We start from the raw sequence: 19,145 nt of genomic DNA, 5'->3' as shown, positions 1-19,145 counted from the left end.
ACCTGCAAAAAAACATTTCTGCCCAAGAAGGATCAGAATCATTACAGCTGGAAAACACCTTTATGAGCATGGACTCCAACCTTTACAAAAATAAATAAATACCCCACTTCAACTTGGAAGATTTTCCACAACTTATTTTATTCTGAAACAGAAGAAAGCAGGGAATCACTTTTTCCTCCAGCCACGTGTAGATCAGGTCCTGGTGGGAAAAAAAAAGAAACAAAGACAGTGTCAGAGCAGCTGGAAGATTCAGGATTTGCACTATTTAATCTGGAGTAGAGGTCCCAGGAGACAAAACCTTGCTCCCACCCGAACCACTGGCACTGCTACCCACATCCTTTTTGGTTTTAGTGCTCACTTACCCATGGTGTGGCTGCAGCAACCACTGAGCAGGAACCTGAGGCTACACACAGGTGGCCATTTCACATGACGTATCAGTAGTCACTTGTGACACTCAGTCCAGAACCACCTTCCTTCTAGAGCTGGGAAAAACCACAAACCAAGGCTGTAACTGTTTTCCTCAAAAAGTCCATTCTGAAACAATTCCTGGCCCTCTGGTCTCAAAGCATCGAGTAGCTTTTCCTTTTCCCATTTATCATTAAGCTGCTTCTCCACTTTCTTCTCCCTGTTACACCATGGAAGCCAAAAGCTCCCTGTGCTTGTCCCAGTGCCTGATCCTGCCTGGAAGACAGCTGTGCTGTAAGAGCACCCCTGTGCCTGCTTTGTGGTGCCATTCCCTCCCCTTCCACAAACCAATCTTGACTCCTGACGACACTCCCTGTCACCAGCTCTGCCGGGCAGCCTGTCAGAAGTGTTATTGACCTTCTGCAAACAAAACCAAATTCTGCTCAATAAAGCATAAAATCATTTAGCAGAAGGCAGCTGTCAGCTGCCCAAGACAAAGTGCTGTTCCAGCCTGTGTGTTCAGTGACTGTACATCAAGCAAGATAAAAAAATGCATTTCTTATCTGCCCTTCAACCTGTCACTGTTTGCATAGGGAACTTGAAAGCTCTTTACAGCTCTAAACTGTGCTATGACAACAGCAGCTCTGCAGCTGTGTCGGGGCTGCAGGGAGCTGTGCCTGGGACTGCCCTTGGCTGCTGTCACACATCACAGGGTGGCAGGACAGGGGAAGGGTTCTGTCACACTGGTGCCACTCACGCCTGTGGGCTCTTTGCAAGGAGCAGGGGACCCACTAAGGGAAGTAGCTGAGCCTCAGTGGACATTTTCCTCCTCAAGCTGAGTGTCAGACAGGGATAACAGCACATCACAGGCTCAGTGTCTGTCCCAGCCCTGGCTACACAGCTGTTCTCCCTGGGGTTTTTCCTGGTAAAACTTCAGAGATTAGGCTCAGCAGGTCACTCAATGTGTCTACAGGCCTGGCATATAATTAATGAATTAAAACCAAACAACACACAATACTGAAGAATTCAATTCTCTTACCAGCCTGAAGCCCAATGTAGCAGCTGCCCTCTGGCCAAAGCTGTCTTTGGGCAAGAGCAGCCTCAGGATTCTGCAGGACCATTTCCTCCTAAATACAAGTTGCAATGAACACTGTTAGCACAAGCGATTTAAATAAAATTTGTCCTCTTTTCCTCACCTCTCCTGAAAAAAACCCAGCACTGGATCACAGAGCAAGAATTCGACAAATTCTCCATTCAGAGACAGGCAAATTTGGTCTCACAAACTTAGCAGAGCAGAAACCTGTCCCTCAAGACACAGGGGAGCTTGTTTGCCAGGGGGCTGTCTCATTCAGACAAGGAACTTTGGGAGGTGGATGCTATTTAAATCCTTGCTTAAGAAAAAAAACCCCACCAGCTCTGACACGTTGGTGGTTTGGACCCTTTTAAGCTGTTTCAACCTGACATTCTCCTCATCATCTTCCAGAAACCTCTCAGTCTAACTTGTTCCCTGCACACAAGAATAATCTATCCATCCATGGTGTAATTTGTCTATGGGTTTATCTTGAGAAATGCACTCCTCAGACCTAGGACAGCCACATCCCCTCAGGAGGATTCCTCAGGGTGTGTCCTTCACAGGATGACCCTTTGGGGCAGGAGAGCTGCACCTCCCCACTCCCAGTAACCTGATGCAAGTTTGAAACTGTCCCAGGGCACCTCCAGGTAGGCAAACAGAGCAATTATTCTGTCACTAGGTCTATTTCTGTGACAGATACAGTTATGAGATGAGCTGTGTCAAGTGTCTCCATAATGGGCTGTCATGCAATCCCTCCTACCTCTAATCCTTCTACTCTGGCTCATCTCTGACCATGCTGACAAGCAGGGGCTCTGTTGGGCACCAACACCAGTAAAATTCCCATTCATTCTGTGCTGCTTTTCAGCTTGTGCTCTGCGGCAGCAAAGGGCAGCACACTCGGGTGCCAGCTGTGACAAAGCTACAGCCTTGACTGGCTTAATTACATTCATCGAGACGTTGGGCTTTTATATCCCTCCCAGGAGACCCAGGGTTGCAGGAGGATATGATTTGACACAGCAGAGAGAGTCTTTCTTCCATAACCCACCAAGAGGAGAAAAAACCACACTGTGCCAAGACAGATGCTGCTGTTTCTCACCATTGTGCAGGTGCACTGTCAGTCCAGTGGGTAAATCAGCTCCCCAGCCACGGGAGTGTTTTTACCCCTTCTTGACACGGTGTCGTGCTCTGAAACCGAGAAAGGGGACAAAGTTAGTTCAGATAACAAACCATTCCTTTACCTTTGTGTCTCTAACACTGAGCCTCAGAGTCACGCTTCCACAGAGGAAAGATCAAATTCAGACAGGGATAACTTTTATCATCACTAGCTCAGCTTCCAGAGCAGCTAAAGCGTGCAGGACCACCCCAAACCGCTAATCTGCTCTTGCCCTCGCAGCTATCACGCTCCTCACCCGGGTGGCACCGACACCTGCGGCTACACGTGGCTCCCCGGCCCCGGCTGTGCGAGGGGGCTCTGCCCGCTGGACCCCCGCCTCGCGGTGCTCGGAGGCTGCCCCGACAGCAGCGCCCCGGCTGAGCCGCACCCGCTGCCCATGAAACGCTGTCCCCCAGATGCCGCTGGGGAAGAATCAGCACAGGCGGAGTGAAACCCTGCGAGCTGAGCACCGCTCGGGCCAGCCCGCGGTACCCGGCGCAGCCCCGCCACGGCAGGGCCGGAGCCCGCGGAGCGCAGCGCCCCCGGCCTTGCTCTCTCCATCCACCATGGCGGGGGGGCCGGGCCACCATCACGACCCCCATGCAGCTCTCAAGCCTTCGCTGCAGCCCTACGGGCGGTTCTGGCGGTGCGCGGGAGTTCTCCGCGCAGCCTCCCGCCGTCCCCGCGCCCCTCGAGGCCGCCGTGCCCGCGGATGGCGGCGGATGGCGGCCGTGCCCACTCACCGCACACCGCTCCGCCGCCATGCTGCCTCAGAGACCGCGGGGAGAGAGGGGTGGGCCGCGGGGGCTCATGGGAACTGTAGTCCTGATCCGTGAGGGCGTATGGGAACTGTAGGCCGGCCCCCTGGGGCGCGGGGGCTGATGGGAACTGTAGTCCCGCCCCTCAGGACTAAACAGAGCTTCTGCCCCCCCTCATCCCATTCATTAGTGGCATTTACTAATTATTTATTAATTCTTCATGCCCCCTGTTCTTTAGGGAGAAATGTATGATTGTGCTTAGCACGCCAAATGCTTCAAAAGGCTGAATATGCATTAGCTCATGGAGGAAGGGGCTAATTAGTGGGAGATCGGGGATTAGTCAGAGATTAGTTAGCAAATGTATGTTCCACTCTTTGAATGTGCGACGCTTCCAGGATGTGCTGTGATTGTCCTTTGCTGTTAAAACCTGACGTGAAATCCACAGGATCCTATTTAGCTTGCATATGAAACTATAAATGAAATTGTAACTTATGTATGAAACTATGGATGATTCTATTTCGCTTGTATATGAAATCTGTGTGAACATTAACAAAGTGCAGAAAGAACCAAGGAGAAGAAAAATAAGAACTGCTAATATCTACTTTCTTGCCCCAAAGGCTTATCCATCCTTGCGGTAAAAAGCTCCAGTGGATGGGAACGGAAAGCCAACAAATGGGAATCTGAAAGCAGCCAAGTCTGAGTAGAGATGACAGCCCCAGTGTCATCCCTGAAATGTCTGGAAAGTGTGGGATTCGCGATCCCTTGGGGTGTTTGGCTCAGAGGTGTGCTTGTGGAAAGTTGCCAGGTTCCCACATTCCCTTTGCTCTCCAGAATGGCCCATGCTGTTTCTTAAAGCTTCTCTTAAAGACTCAACAGGCTGCAGGAGGCTTTTAAAAAGAAGATAATTTGCAAGAAGGCTGTAGAGAGATGCCAACGTGCTGGTATAAATAAGCTGCTTCCAACACAAGCGGCTGGCTGTGAGGTGTTCCCCAGCTCTCTGTGCCCCCTGCGAGATGCAGAAAGCCTGAAAGCTGTCCTGGCAGGGAAGAGCAGCCTGCAGAGAGTCCTGGGCTCTGACATGAGTACACAAGGGTCCTCCTGCCCGTTTGGAATGAGTGTTTGGCCTGGTAGGAAGGCAGATGACGATACAGAACAGCAGCCTTCACCGAAGCAGCCTTTGCTCCTTGAAGATTTGGCTGGCAATCTGCCTGGCTGCTTTTAGCTTCCTAAATAAGCAAATATAGCCTGTCTAATTCAACTAGAATTAGCCCTTTAAGTCCCCACGGGAGGCAGGTTTTAAAAAATAAAACAACTAAAATCCCCTTTGTGCAGCGTTCACATCCTGGAAGGAGAGAAGATGTAACTTGGATGTGCCAAGGGATTTGCCACTGTCTTGATTTTTGGGTGGAAGCCGCTCAGCCCACAGAGCCCATGTGTGCCTATAAAAGGATAAGCTCTGCCAGGTACCAAGTAATGAATGGACTCCTCAATTAAAAGCTCGGGAGAACAGCATGAGCTAAGTGTGCAGTCGATTGGCCCTAATTATTCATGGCTGCAGTGCACGGGTGATGTTTCCAAGGATATCTTGGAGTCAGAACAAAGACTCGGGGTGAAGAGGGATGGTCATTGCCTCGCCCATGGCCACGCGTTCCTAATTCTCTGCAACTTTGCCTGTGGGGGGAATTAATCGAGTTTTCTCAGCTCTTCCCTTTAGAGGGCGAGCATGTCCCACGGATCTCCGGTGTGGAACCTTCGCCGGGAGCTGCAGGACGAGGCAGAGCCTCCCCGAGGTCAGCAGGATGTGGTGGCTGTTCTGAGGGTCTGTGAACCTTCCGAGATGTGAAGGAAGTTACAGCCTGCTCTAATGGTTCTGAACGTACTCTCCTTCCTCAGGCAGCTGCAGTGCTGCTCCCAAGGGCAATTTGGACATAATTTGGATAGATTTCCTGTGGCCGATCTCCATCAGTTATGATATTTTCTTCCTCCGGTGTCTGAAAGGTTGAGCGAGTAAGAAAAGCTAAGAAAAGGGCACATAGATCTACACGGGAACTTTTAGGGGCTGCTCTCAATTTCCCTGCAGAGGATTTGGAGGGGATTGCTTCCTCCCACGAATCGTGTGAGAGATCAGTATCTGTCCTGCAAAGCTACAGCATTACCCTCTCCAAAGAAGTCTGGGCTCAGCTGTGAGGTGTTTGGTTATCCCTAGGGCAGATAGCAGGAGAATGGGCAGAATATCTGACAGAGGAGGGAAGGATGGAAAAACAAATGGAAATCAATGACAGAACCACTCCACCATCAGCTGGGCTTTGATCCCACGCTCAGATTGAAGGACAAGGTCACCTCTCAGTTTTCCACCCTTTTCCTCTCTTAGCTGCCTGTAAATCCCTTGAGGGAGAAACTCTCCATGCTTATCGGCAGTAATTTGATTTCCTCCTGATTTCTCCTCTGCCTGCCCCAGTCCCACCCTGCAGACACGGCTCCACAAAGCCTGGAGAAACAAAACATCTGGGGGTTCAGAGATGCTTTGCTGTGGTTATCTTCGATATATGGCCAGGGGGAAGCAGCCAGGGTGTTTGAACCCATTAAAAAGCCAGTTCCCCCCTGGCAGACCCCAAGCCCCCTGCCAGGCTTCAGTGTACAGAGCATGAGGAGATGCTGAATGAAAAATTTCTGTCTCTGTCAGAAATGCTGGGTGCCCAACAAAAAACAGTCCCTGGGGCTAGGGCTGGAGATTGCTTGCTGGTATTTCAGACTTCTGAGAGAAAAGATACTACTAAAAAAAAAAAGCCTGCCACAAGGTCCTCGATCCTGGTGTCAGTTGCTTCAAATCAGTCCCCTGAAATGGCAGAAAGGCTCTTTGGAGCTCAGCAGCAGACAAGCAACATCTTCCCACACAGGACAAGGCACACTGCAAACAAAACATCCTTCCCTGCTCCTGGCAGCAAAGCTCTTAAGCCTTCATTTAATATTAAATACACGTTTAAACCTAAGCCCATTCCTCCTCAGCATGTCTCGTGTGCTTATGTAGAACTTCAGCAGGCTCAGGAATGCTCTGCTGTACTTGGAGGCCTGTGTGCTGAATAACAAGAGCTTTATGCTTACAGAATAGCTGTGCAAAGAAGGGATGTCTTTTCTGGGATGGATTCTGCAGGCTGAGGAAAAGAAACCTTCCCCTTTCTCCTGATGGTGTAGAAGAAATGGCAGCTCCAGCCACCCAGCTCTTCCTCCTGCTTCTTCCCCTTTTTCTCAACTGAGTTTAGGGCACAGTGCAACAAAGCCAACGTCAAGGTACTGTTTATTGAGTGCAACAGAGAATGGATCTTGAGGAGATTGTGTCAGTGGGATGGAGACAAGCTGATCAACACCTTGGATCCTTCAGGTCTGTGTCCCAGCCAGGCAAAGTGACCGTCTCGTCAGAGGGAGCCAGATTGCGTTCCCAGCTCCGTTCCTTGGAGGAGCGACCAGAACAGAGAGCACACACAAAATGTTCCAGTGGCAGTGCGTGCACAGATAAATCCTGGGGCCAGACCGATGCATTTGTTGAACAGTAGCAGCAGGAATCCAGCTTCTTCGTGGATGAGTATGTTTAATTAGACTATACACCCTCCGAGCACACCCAGAGATGGGAGATGTGTACAGCTACACAAATGCACCCAAAGGTGGCAGGAAAACTTTAACACTGTAAAGCTACCAGGAACAGGAGAGAGATTTCCTTTTAGGCCAAGTCAGATGAGCAAGGAAAGCAGAGTTGTCCTTGCTTTGGGCAAAGAGATGGATCCTGTCTCTATTTTCTGTGTCAGCCTGAGCGATTCCAGCATGGCAAGGAGAAAGGGAGTGAGTTGGTATAAAAATACTCAGGTAATATTAATGGGAAACTTCTCAGGCCCTCTTTTATCACAGAGTTTCCGTTTGCTTTTTGGCTGATTGCTCGGCCAACCAGCCATTGGTGCAGCCATCCCAGTCTGCACTGTCCTCTAAGCAATATTTCATCTATCTGGCTCAGATACCAGAAATATGCTGGGCACACACAGAACAAACATTTTCTTGCACGTAATTAGCATAAGCTGCACCAAGGTCAAGCAGTTGTGTCAGAGCACAATGCAAATCAACATTTCTTCCTACTGCAGATGGAAAATGGAGAATTGCAAATGCTGTATCTCCCGCTCACCTCTTGCTTCCCAGCGTTTATTCCAGAGGAAGGAGATAATTGTTTCGAGCTACTTTTGAAAATAGCATCTCTGCTGCTTTCATTGCTTAATGGGAAAGAACAAGTTTAAATGATGAAAGGCCATGTTATTTCAGGACCTTTTGGTTAATTTTTCTCACCCTTGTGCAGGGAAAGCAGGCCTAATGCCTAATTTGACTAAGTCTGAAGGTAAACTGAGGCTTTTCAAGATGACAGAGGGCAGCTGATTAAAGGACAGTGCTTATTCCTCCTGCTGCCTGTAAAAAGGTTTGTTAAGAACAGTTTCCCAGCGACATCTGCTTGAAGGAGCCCTGCTGTGGGGCATCAGCCCAAAGGCCACCCAGACTCGTGTCATTTTTCCAAGAGATGTTCAAAATGAATGCCATGGGAATGCAGAAGTAGCGTGACTACTTATGGTGCATCTCCCAGCACCTTTCTGGCCACCAACCATTCGAGGGGTGCAGATTCTGGGAGCTAGAGGTCAGTTCACTGCCCCTGCTAATGGGTGTTCTTTGGAATGGAGATTTCAGTAACTTTGCTTTCCATGAACTTGCTCAGCCTGCTGTGCATCTGGAACAACCATGGGGAGGAGAGGGACCAGCTTCCTTTTGTTTGCTCCGTGTCTGGCTCCTGGTAGTTCTGCTTGGTGGCCCCAAGTTCTTGTACAGGAAGAGACCATAAATGGCCTTTTCTACCCACCCTCCCTGTGCAGGCTGAACTCATGGATCTACTTATCCTATCCTTGTCTTCAGGCTCACAAGTGTGATCTATTCAGAGTAGATCAAAGTAGATCATGTTGTTTCAAACCATTGTTTTCCTGCAGAATGTCATCTATCCCCTTGCAGATGGCTTTTATGGTCTCTAAAGCCTGCCATGGATTAGCCTGAGTTTGACTGTATAAACATTTCTCTATCCCACATCCTGCTTCCATGGCCTGTCTCATACTCACTTCTCTGTCCTTTCACTCAGTCTAAACATCCTGCAGAAAGCACCCAGCTCTCCTGGACAGCCTTCCCCGCTCCCTTTCCCCACAGGTTGCAAATAAAACTCAGTCAAGCCCAACACAGCCCCCATATTCCTGGAGACCTGCCTACATAAGGGAGAGGCTCACATGCCTTTCTTTCTGATCGAGCCACCACCACACTGCTGCGTTGCTGTTGCTGCAAGGTCGGTCTGCCTTCAGCCATCTCTCCCCCTGCGCATCTCAAGCACTCTCCTCTCTTGCCTCAGCTGTCATCTCCTCGCTGCTGAAGGAGGTGGGCGGGAGAACAGGCACCGCGGGAGATGGCTAATCTTCCGTAGCGCTTGTGCTCGGGGATGGGAGCGCTCAGCTGCTCTGGCATCCTCCTCCACCTCTCCTCCCAAGGTCAGGGGGAGGAAGCCCCACCGTGGCTGCCTGGCACCAGCGTGTGAGCTCTGCGGCCTGGGAAGTGCTGCCGGGGTCTTGGGGGGCTGTTTGGGGGAGCTGGACATGCACCCCTTTATCCCACAAACCAGGGGCTGCACCCAGCACGCTGCAGAGAGGATGGAACTGCTGCAGCAGGACTCAGGGTAACCCCGTCTTCTGGAGGGGGCAGGACTGAAGCTTAGGGGGTCACGGGGGTCCTTTCTGCTGGAGCAGCTGTGGGGCAAGCAAGGTGAGGCAGGGGGAACCAGGACAGTGTGGGTGGTACTGTCACAAACCGCAGCACCTGGTTTTCCAGAAGTTGCATGTGAAGAGCTGCTGACTTGGAGCAGCTGGCAAAAAAACTGGAAACAACCCCCCTCCACCCCAATCATTATTTAAACAGTATAAAGGTCTCTGTAAATGTTTAAAACAACGTGGTTGTGAGGGGAAGGAGAAAGACAAACAAGTTTGCTGTTTCAGCTTTGCAGAAACAGATCTTAATTTTTGGCAGGGTTTTATTCAACCAGAGGATCCAGCTGCTAGCCCAGTTTGGGAGGCTCCAAATTCATAATCACTTCCCAAACATCTTCTTCCAAGAGGCTGCAGTTTGGCATGGGCACCACCTTTGATGTCTGTGTTTGGTCAGTGCCTCATGCCATAGGATCACAGTTCATGGCCAGGGCACTTCTGCTAGCAGTCAGTGCCTGTGAGTGCTCACTCCCAGTGGTGTTTGTCTTTCCCAGACCCAAGATTTATGGTGGTGAAAACTCAGCAGGAGCCAGGGAGCTCAAAGGAGCAAGGTGCTATGGGCTGGCTGAGTGCTGGGGTATCTTTCCTACATGTGAGCAGGGCAAGAGTCAGGAGCCCCTCTTCTCCCTGAGCACCTCTCCCAGTTCCCAGCCCACTGCCCTTCCTTCCTCATCTGTCTCAGCAGCACTGCCAGCACCTGCTGCATTACCACGGCAGAAACCCTATGTAATTCCCATTTAAACACACAGCTGGCACCATGACTTCAACTAATGCAGCTTTTTGCTGTTGAAGAGCTGGAGCTGCATCCTGGTTTGGCTCCAGGATGAGAGGGAATTGGTCTGAAGCACTGGGTGTTGCAGGCTGCTTGAGATCCGTGGCTGCTCTGCAGCCTCCATGCGGATCTGATGCCCTGGGTCCCAGACTCCAAACCCTGGAGTATCGGTCCTGGAGCAGGACCATCATCAGTGTGGGCTCTCAGGGAAAGGAGGGCATCCTGCTCAGCATGAGGGAGACTTTGGACTGTGAAAAAGAGTGTTCATCCACAAGGAAGACATATGAGAACCAGGTTCCTGGGGAGCAGAGGAGGACTGTACTTCCCACCAACTTGCCCAAGGTCTCAGCTTGTCCCCAGCCCCCAGTCAGGTCTTGTTTCTGCCCAGTCCTACCTGCTCTGCTCCTGTCCAACCAGAGAAGGAGTCTGTGCTCCTGCTCAGTTTTGTGTTTGCCCTGGCCCAGTCCTGCTCAGCTCCATGCCCAGCTGTGGGGTAGAGATCCCCTCAGCACCCAGGGCTGGGTGGCTGCTCTCTGCTCTGACTTGCTTTGTCCAGTGTGTGCAACCTGTAGTGCTACAGAAATGTGCTCTGATCTCCTGCATTTGCTCTACAGCCTCTAGAATTACATTCCTGCCTCAGCTGTTCAGTCTGACAATGGACTGTGATCTGAAGATGCTGCTTCCAGAGAAACTCAAATACCTGTTGGGTGGCTAAAGAAGCTGACAGCTGACCTTGCTGCTGCTGAGGTGTGTGTGGCTGTTCCTCTGTAGATATGTGGGGAAGAGGTAAATGGTGGTTCCTCCTACAGCCAGTCCCAGCCTGGCTCCTGCTGCTTCTGTTTCTGGGGTGACCTGATCCAAAACAGAAAGACTGAGCTCAGCTGGGCTGGCTTAGCTCTTGAGCAAGGCTGCTCCTGTTGCCTGGGACTTCATGTAGTTTAGGGGGGGAAAACTCTGATGCTATTTTCAACCAAAGCCTGAAGAGTGATGTGATGGACCAGCTGCTTGTGTGCTGTCCTTCCTCCCTGGAGTCCTCTTCCACTCAAATCAGTAACTGCCCACAGACAGCACCAGGAAAAGCTGTTGCTGGGGTCTCCTTTGCTTTTCTAACTTCAGCCGGCTCCTGTGCAGAGCCTACACTGAGATAAAAGAGACTGACACAGTGTGAAACCTCCCTCCTCTTCAGCAGATGGTGTTTGTGACAGTGGACTTTGCTTGTGTTGTTGTAGCAGAACGGCCTGGGCTAGCCAAGAAACAGAAGGAGAAGCTGCAGTCTAGGCTTGCTGGAACTGGCTTGCTGTGTAAACCTGGCCTGAAAGCCTGGATCACAAAGGAATTCTTGGCTTTTCAAGGATTGGGCTTCTCTGTCATCTCCAGCTTACAAGCTAAAGCGCTGCCGTGACTTGCCTGCAGTCAGTGGCTCCAGCCACTCTGAAGCACTCCCGGCAGTTTCCCGGGAATCTCAGTGAGCAGGGAGGTGATGCGTGTTGCAATGTGAACTTCATGTTACCCTCACAGAAAACCTTAATGCATCTTAAGTGGGGGTAACCTGGTGTTGCTGCCTTAGTCTTTAGCAGATCAGCGCTGTACCTGTCCTAGCTGTGAACTCTACAAGCTTCATGCCTAAAAATCCTCGTGGTCAGAGAAACTGCCCTGACTTGAGTGAACCAGAGTTGCTGCTGGCTGAGCTTGTTCCTGCATATCCTGCTAAAATGATCGCTGAGAAGGTGAAGCTGAACCTCCATCAGACCCATTTCTGTCAGACTGCTGAGCACTAACCGCAGTGGATGATTTCAAGATAATCCTCAGTCTCAATCAGGGTGAACAAGAAAAACATATTGCCTTCATATTGTCTGAAGGCTGCCTTCTGCACCATGACTGAGGGTGGAACCCTGTTATCAGCAAGAAGCAGGTGTCAGCTGGCATAAGCCCTCCAAGGAACTGGCTTGCCAATATTTCTGTCCTTATTCTATCTATCACATTTAAGATGTGAGCGAACACAGAGCAAGTGTTGCTCCTTCAGCTGAAAGGGGCAAGAAGCCATGTTCTTTGAGGCTGCTTGTGTGTCTCAGCAGGCTCCAGGCCTCCAGAAACACTTTCCTCAATTTTCTTCTGACTATCTGTGATTATCTCCCTCCTCCCAACCCTGCCAAATCACAGCAATCTGTGAAGAAACTGGTGAGCATGGCAGGGAGACTATTGCAGGCTCTGTCCCACATTTGGTTAATAACTGGGAAGGATATTAACCTTCATGGGGAAAGGGGTTGTGTTCATCTGGGAGCTCTGCTATTCAAGCACACAGAAATCCCATGGGCACAGATACCTCCACCTGCAATCCATGCTCAGCCCGTGCAACCCCTTGTGTACTTCCCTCCTCGTCAGTCTGACTCCGATAGCACCAGATTTTTTCACAGCACTCGGGGCCAAACTTCTCTTAGTCCTGACAAGCCTCAAAAACTCTTTCACAGCAAGCCATGTGTGAACTTGACGTGCTCCATATCAGCACCATCTACCTGCCTGGTTACAATAGTGACAACGGGCCTGGGCAGGTAGGAGGACACTGGACACAGCTGGATTTGGATGCTAGGGGGTTCAGCCAAAGTGCACTGTTTCCCGCAGCACTGCCTTCAGCTAAAGATCAGATCTCTCTTCACCTCCTCTTTGACTCAAAGCTCTCAAAGTGGTGCCGTATGGATGTGATCACAATGTTCATTAGTCTCTGGCTGAGCCCCCTCATGATGCAAAATCCCTGGAGGGGATGGGCTGGAGTGGGATGGGGTTTGCTGCTGCTGAGATCTGGTGGTTTTTCCCCTGGGGTTTCAAGAAGTTTTGTTCTACCCGTGAGGAGTGCCAGGCATCAGGGGAAGATTTGTTTCTTGGCAGCTGTTCCCGTTTTGCTCCAGAAAACCGATGCTGTGCTAGGAATGCACCGTGACTAAAATTCCTCTGGGCTGCTCAGGTCAAATAGCAACAGTAGAGGAAACAGAGGACAGGAGAGCAGTTCTGCTCAGCAAACAGGAGGGCCGAGCCCTTTCATTCCCCTTTCATCCTTCCTTGAGCCAAATACCTCAGGAGCTGAGTAGTTTGAGGGAGAGGAGGAAGCTGGGGGTTAGCAGGCTGCTTCCTCCCACCTCTGGCAGCCCTGGAGCACAGGCATGCACGCTTGGCTCTGCCTGTTCCTGCTCTGGGAAGCTTTGACACTGTCAGTCTCATTGCTTTTGAGGTGGTGTCTGATCCCTGTGGAGAACAGACCATGCTCTCTCCATTTGTTTTGCCGAGGGCTCAGGAAAGCTTTCAGGATCAGAGCTTTAAGCAAGGGGTGTGACAAGCAGTGACAGTTTGGGAAAAACACAAGCAGCAAAAGGTTTTGGTACTGTCAGAGAACATGACAGGCAAGTTCACAGCCCCTGTGGGCCTTTGGCTTCCTGTTTTCTTTTGCCAAATGGAGACAGCAATCCTGTGTGCGGACAGAATCGCAGGTGGTGACCTCGTGGCAGGCAGGGCAGAGCTGGAGATGCTGAGAGCAAAGTAGCAAGCCTAGGCAGGGACTGGGACAGGGGGAGATGTTCTGCAAGGGCTAGAGAGGATGCTGTGAGGCATCTGGAAACTCAGCTCCTCCAGCGTGCTCAACTCTGTTCACTGCACCCTGGATGCTGAAATTGCTCTCAGGGCATCTCTTCCTGTTGCTCAGAGGCTGCCAGGGTTGATAGGAACCTCTGGGTCTGGAGTGTGGGGGTGAGAGGAGCCCAGATCTTGTCTCCTTGCCCTCCAGCAGCTGAAGATGCCAGGACTGGTTATGGGGCCAGCGAGCCCTGGGTGGGCACAGTGTGGAGGCACAGCCCTGATGCTCCAGCCCCTCAGCGCCACTGCAAAATGGGTCGTCCCATCAAAACAGATCTTGCCTTGTTCCCAGACTAAAAGAAGGGGTTTTGTGATAAAAAGCTGCAGCTGGTCTTTCTAATCTTCCACCAGTGTCTGCATTAACTGTCAAGACAGTGATTTCCTTGATGCTGAGCAATTTTTTTCTGTGCACGCATCCAGCTAATCAATTAAGTTTCTCAGCAGCTTCCTCCAGCATTCAGGCTTGGAGGGTGGAAGGAATTTGTTATTCTAGGCACTGTTGGAGAGGCATGAACTGTACTAAAAGCAAATTGGTTGCGCTTTCCAAGCACTGACACTCTTCACTCACAGCTTATCTTGCTGATCCTCCTCCCTCTGCCTCTTCCCTGCTCTCCTGAGCAGCTCTGGGTGCAGCCTTGGCCCCACCAGCTCACACAGAGCTGGCCTGAGGTACACCAGCTCAGCACAAGCTGTGCCCAGCTGTGGTGGGGCTGGGCTTTTGAGACCCTTGGTGTCCCAGGCAGAGGCATGGGTGTCTTCCTTGGGTAACGTCGTCCTACAGCAGGTCAGTTTGGCTGTCCAAGGGCTGAATGGCAGTGGTTTGTCTCTCACCTGCTTTCCCAGCTGCAGCTGGTACAAGGTGGCGAGGCTGGGTACCACGCCACTGGCATGGGGACATGCCAGGGTAGGTTGGTTTGTCCCTCAGTTTTCCCTCTGCTAAAATAATATTCTCTCTTGATGCTTTTATTCTTTTTTCCTTCTTGTTTTCCTCTTCCTTTGTTGCTCCTTGCCCTGCCTAGGTGTGGTCCTCTGCAGCTGGGAGGCAGATGCCATGGGATGTATGAGGAACCTCGGGCTGCGCCGAGTTGAGCACGAGGCTGAGAGAGGGAAGTGCAAGGATCCAGCAGAGTGGGTGGAGGCACCAAGAAATATGGGGAATGTGGGGTGATCTTGGGAAGATTTATGGAGGGTTGAGAAGAATCTCCTGCCAGATAGGATACACCCTGGCTCTCTTCTGGTGGGAATGGGGATGTTTTTTATGAGTGTTTAGCAATGCAGTGGCTCAAACATGGGAGTGGCAGAGTTGCCGGAGTCAGGAGGGCTGCAGAGGTTTGTTAGGAGCTCAGCCAGTTGTGTAAAACTCCTCAGTCCCCACTCTCCAGCCTGTCAGGACAGACGCACGCATCCTGCCGGGCCAAGGAAAACTTGGCCCCAGCAGAGCAGAGCCGGGTGGCTGGAGGGCAGGGATGGCCACAGCCTGAGTCCAGCCTGGCCTGGAGGTGAGCAATTTTCCATGAAGTGAAGCCTGGCAGCCTCAGGAATGCCTGCTCAAAGGCTTCCCTGCAGATTTGTTGCCCAACGTGCCATCCTGCTTGGAAATCTCAGCACAGAAGATAAGGAGCAATTGGGTGAAGAAAATGAGCCATGCCTTCAGAGGGTTATCTTTATCAGCAAGAGGATTTCAGCCACCTTCAGTCCTGTTGCTGCTAATGACATTCCTTCTGTAGGTTAAATCCCACAGATGTCCTTCTTGGGAAGCGATTTGGTGAACCAGGAAAGAGAACCCAGGACTCCTGCTGCCAGTCTTCTTTCCAAGCTGTTACACAATACTATTCTGGGGTTAACAAACCAAAAACATCTGGGAATAATCAAAGCTATTTAGGCTCTGAGAAAGCATGGATGGAGAAAGTTTGAAGGAAGCAACTTGAAAGCTCAGCACTGTTAAAAACAGTCTGGAAGCCCTGAAAATTAAAACTAGGGTAACATCTACAAAGAGTGAGGAAGTATCAAAAGAAGGATCTAATAATCTCTGAGGAGCAGAGAGCAGCCAGAATGAATTGTAATGCTTGAGCTTCTAAGCTACAGGGCATTAAAAAATTGCTTCAGAACAAACAGATCTGCCTTTCCTGCGGTTTCCACTGGCAAGAGAGCAGAGGGAAAGACCAGGGGTCTGGCTTAAAAGCAGCCTGGGGATTGGAAGTGTGATTTAAAGACAGATAATTGCAACCTCCAAAAGCCTGGTAATGGTGGTGCAGAGCCCACAGTGAGCAGTACCTGCCAGGGCTGGGTCAGGGGGGACACAGGGCACACAGCAGACATTTGGGCCCAGTGGCATCCCTGGCAGGGGGGGCACCAGCCAGTTCAGCTGGGTAAAGCAGGAATGTAACCCACAGGCTTTGCTTTGCAAGTGGCAGGATGTGTGCATGGCCTGACTGGTGGCATTGCCACCACAGGTTGTGATCCCTGGAGGATGCTCCTCACGGAGGGTGACAGTGCTTTGCTGTCTCTCACTGCAGGGATCGTGCTCAGGTCTCTTCTGGCGTGGGAGCTCAAATGATCCTGGGATCATCCTGGTGGATAACCCGGGGCTGGCAGCTGGAAACACTGTCCGTGGGGTGTCCAGCTGGCAGCAGGGACTGTGGTGCTCTGTGTGCTTGCTGAGCTGCCTGCAGCCCTGACCCTGCTCCTTCTGCAGGAACCTGGGGGCTGCTTCCCGGCCCTCACTGATGGAAATCCCCTCTTTCTGCATCACAGGAATCAAAGCCTGTCTCTGGGAAATCTCACTGCTGCTCATTTATAGAAGCTTTCATCTTGGATGGCCTCTCTCTGTGCTTTCCATTCCCTCTCATATCACTTTGCATCTCTGGCTATTCCTGCCTCTGGCTGGGTATGGGGTACATCTCTCTCTCTCCAAGAGATGGAAAGGTAGCCTGGGTGTGGGGAGGGTGAACACACTGCAGGAAGGACAACGGCCACAAGCAGCCACCACCAGAAATTGCTAAAGATTTGGGGAATCCAGATTTTCTTCATCTTCTGTGGCAATCTGGCCTCCCCAGCATCCTTGTAAATGAGAAACCACATAAGCCTCACGCTCTATTATTGCTACAGAGCATTAGAGTCCCTCATTTAGGATAAACATTCTCATCTCCAGCAGAGCATGAATAACATTAAATGAGATAGTTAAAATGTTTCAGGCCAATTATAGCCCTGGTGTAACTTCGGCAGAGTTACACCAGGGATTAATTTGATCCGGAGAGCTCTGCCTCCTGTTCCGAACTGGGATTCCAGCACGGGTAATTACATCCTGCCTCTCTGCACTTCCTCTGGAGTTTTAATTGGGTTGAATGTACTCAACTTCTGCTCTTTTCTTCAGAAAGCCATGAAATTTCCAAACTGCTACATGAGCCAAGGGAACCGTGTGCTGCCTCTCTGCCGTGCTAGTGCGGGCCAGGTCTGCCCTGGCATGCAGGCAGCCTGGCGTGGGTGCACAGCAGCCTGCACCCCACTGTACCTGCTGCTGGTAAACCCACCACCCCAATCTTATGTTGGGGGTCCAGCCCTCCCATCCCAGCCTGGATCCCAGGCCAGGACCCTCGTGCACTGAGACAGGCAGCTGGATTGTCTCCCCCTTCCACTTCCCAGCCCTCTTAGTAAATCAGCATTAATGAGGGACATTTGACCCTCTCTTTCCCTGAACAGCCTCATGAAGCATTTTTGTTCCATGAGATAGTTAAGAAACTTGAAGCAATTTCCTCTCCTTGCTTCTACTGTAGTTTTTTTGGTTGGGTTTTTTGGTTTATTTGAGAAAAGGAGAAGTTATAGGCCACACATAGCCTTTAGGATGCATCAGGAGCGGGAGCAGAGGAGAGACAGCAGGGTCTGATGTGCTGGGGATGGAGCAGACAGGGCAGTTGAGATGAGGTGACCCCAGTCCTGGTCCACTTGGTTTGTCAGAGAGACCACGTGTGCAACTGAGACAAGAGGGTCAGAGCTGGGAAAGTGCACATGCTGGCTGTGATTAGGAATTTAACTGGGGAGGAATTGAATTCCGAGGCATTACCTCACTGAGTTGGAGCAATACAGAGCCATACATCCTCCATAGCCAACTGTATACAGGGGCGACAGCAGAGGGAAGGGTGCTGGGAACGGTCTCCCTCGCAGATTTCCAGGACTTTCTGCTGCTGTGTGGTCCACTTCCCTTCTCAGAGACAAATGATGAAAACAGACAGCCCGATAAACCCCGGGGAGCTGGGCCCAGCAAGGCCCCACAGCTTCACCCTCTCCTCCCGACTGCGTGGGACTGCGGCTCCCACAGCACCTCCAACCCCCAGCTGGGGGTAGCCCACTCAACATCTCGTTCCCCTTTCTGGTTTTTCCCAGACTGTATTTTAGTGGGGACAGAGATGGAAAGAAGAAGAGCAGAGATGTCACAATCCTTCCTTCCTCCTCAAACGACATCTCCACGACAGTGTGACCACGATGGGGGGACCATGTCCATCAGCATCCCTCAGAAAACCGCTGGTGACGCCGTTCCTGACCTGTGAGAGCTGCCACCACCCCTTCTGCGTTTCTCATGAAGTGGAGGGTGGTTTTGGCCAGCAGAGAAGACACAATGAACAAATTAACCCAATTCCCACTCCCACCCACCAAGGGCCTTCCGGGACCATCCCAGATCTCCGTGCAAACAGCAAACACCTCGCCGTGGCCAGCAAGCCTTGCGCAGCCGCTGGCTACAGGCAGACTCACCCGCTCTGAGCTCAGCTGCTGGCTGTGGCTGGCTGAGTAAATAAAGAACATTTCTCATGAAATCCACCCTCTCGGAGGTCCCCAGGCAGAGAGCTGGCCTTTCCATGGCTCAGGGAACCTTTATCCCCCAAATCTACCACACTCCCCTGCAGCTGATGTAGCAAGCACTGTTTGTGCACCCAGGTTTGCAGGGCAGTGACCCTGTTCCCAGCAGCACCGTGACATTTGCAGGCACCATTTCCATCTGGCCCCATGTTGTCCTTTCTGGGAGTTTTTGAGTGCTAGTCCAGATGGGGAGAAAGGTCGGAGTTATTGATGGAAAGGTCCAGATTGAAATCTGGATTTTTGCTAAGCCCAGGATGACTGTGCCTGGGCTAACCCTGCAGATCAGGCTCCAGTGGGCTCCTCTCAGTGAGGCTCTGCTCCAGTCTTGGGGGCCTCATAGCCCCAGCATACACCCCTCATTCTCAGGGCTCCTCTCCAGCCCATTTCTGACCTTGCAGATCCTCCTTGTTGCTCATTTCTGCCCACCCACGCTGAACAGCACCTCTGCAGCTAAGCCCTTAACCTTTATTTTCCCTTAAATCAATACACAAAAGCCATTCTACAGCAGTATCAGTATGTCAGGGGAATCCAGGTGATTCATATCATCAGAGGAGCTGATTCTGCTTTTGAGGCTCAATCCTGGTAAGTTTTTGTCTTTTCAGCTTCCAGTCTCTTCAGTGCTGCCTTCACCACAGCGCTGTACTCATCCCCTGACCCCCCTTCCTGGCATTATTGACTCTCTATCTTGCTT

The 19,145-nt window shown here is 51.2% G+C and overlaps 2 long non-coding RNA genes and 1 other non-coding gene across 3 annotated transcripts; all 3 read right to left on the bottom strand.

The window, feature by feature from the left end:
* Positions 1 to 116: 116 nt before the first annotated feature.
* LOC125335924 lies at positions 117 to 3,458 on the bottom strand. The gene is made up of 5 exons (XR_007207589.1): positions 3,374 to 3,458; positions 2,574 to 2,662; positions 1,445 to 1,532; positions 363 to 482; positions 117 to 199 (listed from the first exon to the last, which is right to left on the bottom strand). It is a non-coding gene; the product is annotated as an uncharacterized LOC125335924 (long non-coding RNA).
* Positions 2,732 to 2,807, bottom strand: LOC125336070. Its single transcript, XR_007207644.1, has one exon. It is a non-coding gene; the product is annotated as a small nucleolar RNA R38 (small nucleolar RNA).
* A 13,905-nt stretch (positions 3,459 to 17,363) lies between the features above and the next one.
* Positions 17,364 to 18,510, bottom strand: LOC125335700. Its single transcript, XR_007207523.1, has 3 exons — positions 18,350 to 18,510; positions 17,664 to 17,801; positions 17,364 to 17,574 (listed from the first exon to the last, which is right to left on the bottom strand). It is a non-coding gene; the product is annotated as an uncharacterized LOC125335700 (long non-coding RNA).
* Between the last annotated feature and the right edge of the window lie 635 nt (positions 18,511 to 19,145).

This window comes from Corvus hawaiiensis, chromosome 19 (genome assembly GCF_020740725.1).
Source record: "Corvus hawaiiensis isolate bCorHaw1 chromosome 19, bCorHaw1.pri.cur, whole genome shotgun sequence".
Lineage (NCBI taxonomy): Eukaryota > Metazoa > Chordata > Aves > Passeriformes > Corvidae > Corvus > Corvus hawaiiensis.
The sequence above is the reverse complement of the archived record's forward strand: the minus strand, read 5'-3'. Positions and strand labels throughout refer to the sequence as shown.